The 2,659-nt window shown below is 35.5% G+C and overlaps 1 pseudogene across 1 annotated transcript; it reads left to right on the forward strand.

Moving 5' to 3' along the window:
- Window positions 1–597: 597 nt before the first annotated feature.
- LOC138838263 (large ribosomal subunit protein eL30 pseudogene) lies at window positions 598–1,039 on the forward strand (annotated as a pseudogene). Its single transcript, XR_011375579.1, has one exon. The product of XR_011375579.1 is annotated as a large ribosomal subunit protein eL30 pseudogene (transcript).
- Window positions 1,040–2,659: the final 1,620 nt, after the last annotated feature.

Raw genomic sequence — 2,659 nt, forward strand, 5'->3', positions numbered from 1 at the left:
AGCCTTAGCTTCACTCTTTCTGGGTCTCGGTGACATGAAACACATGTCAGAGTTTTCCCCACTCATGACTAATAGGAAGTATAATATAAAATTAAACGAATAAAGCAGACTACCTGTGTAATATCCAAAGACATGTCCTCAGTGGGCCACTTCCTCCTTGTGACTACTTCCAAATCTCTAAAGAGATGAATCCTGTATTTAAGTCATGGCCATCAAGAATAAAGCTTATAACTGATTACTAAACTTCCTATACATAAGTTTAAGGGAGATTTTCATATTTATATCATAATAGAAATAAACTTTTGCCAAGCACTGGTGGCTCACACAGGTGCTACTCAGGAGGCAGAGATTTGAGTATTGCAGTTCAAAGTCAGCCTGGGCAGGAAGGTCTGAGAGACTCTTACCTCTAATTAACCACCAGAAAATCAGAAATGTCATGTGTCTCAAGTGGTAGAGTGCTCCCTTCAGCCTTGAACTGAAGAGACCAGGGACAGCACCCAGGTCCTGAGTTCAAGCCCCACAACTAAAAAAAAATTAAAAAAAATTAAAATAAAATAAAACTTTTACCTTTCTCTCCACCCGGCCATCTTGTCTGCTGCGTTCGGTTGGGAGACCTCCTGCACCTAAGGCAGGAAGATGGTGGCCTCCAAGAAGACGAAAAAGTCCCTGGAGTCGATCAACTCCAGACTTCAACTTGTTATGAAAAGTGGAAAGTACATGCTGGGGTACAAGCAGACGCTGAAGATGATCAGACAGGGCAAAGGGAAATTGGTCATCCTTGCCAACAACTGCCCAGCCTTGAGGAAATCTGAAATAGATTACTATGCCATGTTGGCAAAAACTGGTGTCCATCACTACAGTGGCAATAATATTGAACTGGGTACAGCATGTGGAAAATACTACAGAGTATGCACACTGGCTATCATTGATCCAGGTGATTCTGATATCATTAGAAGCATGCCAGAACAAACTGGAGAAAAGTAAAGAGTGCACAGTTTTTCCTTAATAAAACTTTCCAGAGCTGTTTAAAAAAATAAAACTTTTATTAGCCCATGATATCAATCTATTACATCAAATAAGGACAAACTCAATTAAAATTTATTCTGCATTTAACAATCAAAAAGTAATAGTGTATTCAGAACGAGATCAAGTATCCAAGGTTTTTTATTTAAATATGGCATTTTTAAGTAGTGTCAAATATTGCCCACTTTGACTCATTCTAGTTTTGTCTTATGATGACTCTTTGGCAGTAGAAAATTTAGTCTTTGTCTTTTTAATTTTTTTACATATACATTTTGTAACGATGGCATTGACAATTGTCTGCATATAAGTCCACTTGGACTTAGTTGGGAAGTGAAACCTTGTCTAGAAATATGTCAAACTCAGAAAATCTTTTATCTAAACAATAATTTCATTTTGTTTTAATTCCATGCAATGGTGTTTGACACAGAGCCCACGAACATCTTCTTATTCTGGAAAAAAAAGATGATATTAATTTAGATGCTAGATTTTTCTTCTCTGTCAGTTGACTAATCAAGCATCATCCTATTAGTATTAACCTCTTTCTCTTTGTATCTAATTTATAGTGTGAGAACAAGTTAGTGTATGTCAACCACAACCTAACACATTATTGTCTCATTTGTTCTGTTACTGAAGGTCATTATTTCTCTCTCCTTTGTCAATTACTGAATAGGCACTCAGGTCCCCTTTTCCCTAGGATCTACCAGGATATCATCTGAGACTTTCTTTATTCCTTTTTCCACTAAACTCCAAACTACCCCTTATGTCAATGTCCTTTATTATGATTTGAAAAAATGCATTATGCCAATGACATCCACAGAAGGTTAACCTGACAATTCAGTCGTGGTACCACTGGCCTTACCTAGAATATGATGGATTGAATGCTTGAGTTGATTCAATCAGACACTGAAGTTGTAAAGAGGATAAGACCATTCACTTTCCATAAAATTGCACTGTTTTAAGCCTTTAAAATTGACACACCTTGAAAAGTGCCCTACATTATAGATTTTCTTTTGTCCAGGTGCCAATTGTAACTTTGTATGCCTAATTTTTAAGGAAAGTAGAGTAGCTGAACCAGGATAGCATGCATTTGGCAATCATGATGAACGATTTTCCAGTTCATTAAGCCTTAGAATTTAAGCAGTTCTAAATAAGACAAATGTGTTCCCTTTCTTCCAAGATATGAGGCATAATTATTTCAAGTTACTTACTTGGCTATTTCATATAAATTTTAGTAGTATGAAGGATGAATGAGCTAACATTTTGGAATGCCAATAGTTAACTTAAATATTCCATCACTTTGCTATATCTCAATAAGTTTGTACTTATCCAGTGGGAGGCTAAATGACTGTGTGCATACTGACCCATAGAAAAATCTTCCCTTCACAAACCCATTCAAATGTAATTGTTAAAATTAGATAGTTGTTTGTGGAGATGCTTTTCTAATCAGTTCTACTGCAGTTTTAAAATGTAAATTTTCTGAGATAAAATTTTTTACCAGTTAAAGATTACCTGTATAAGTTTATAACAGGTTAATTTTATTTTACTGCAACACTTGTATGTTAGGCTATCCAAAATAATACTGTCATGAAAAATTATGATATACATGCATACATGCATACAATGATACTATCATTTC

Source organism: Dipodomys merriami, unplaced genomic scaffold (genome assembly GCF_024711535.1).
Source record: "Dipodomys merriami isolate MVZ:Mamm:240054 unplaced genomic scaffold, mDipMer1.0.p SCAF_1, whole genome shotgun sequence".
NCBI lineage: Eukaryota > Metazoa > Chordata > Mammalia > Rodentia > Heteromyidae > Dipodomys > Dipodomys merriami.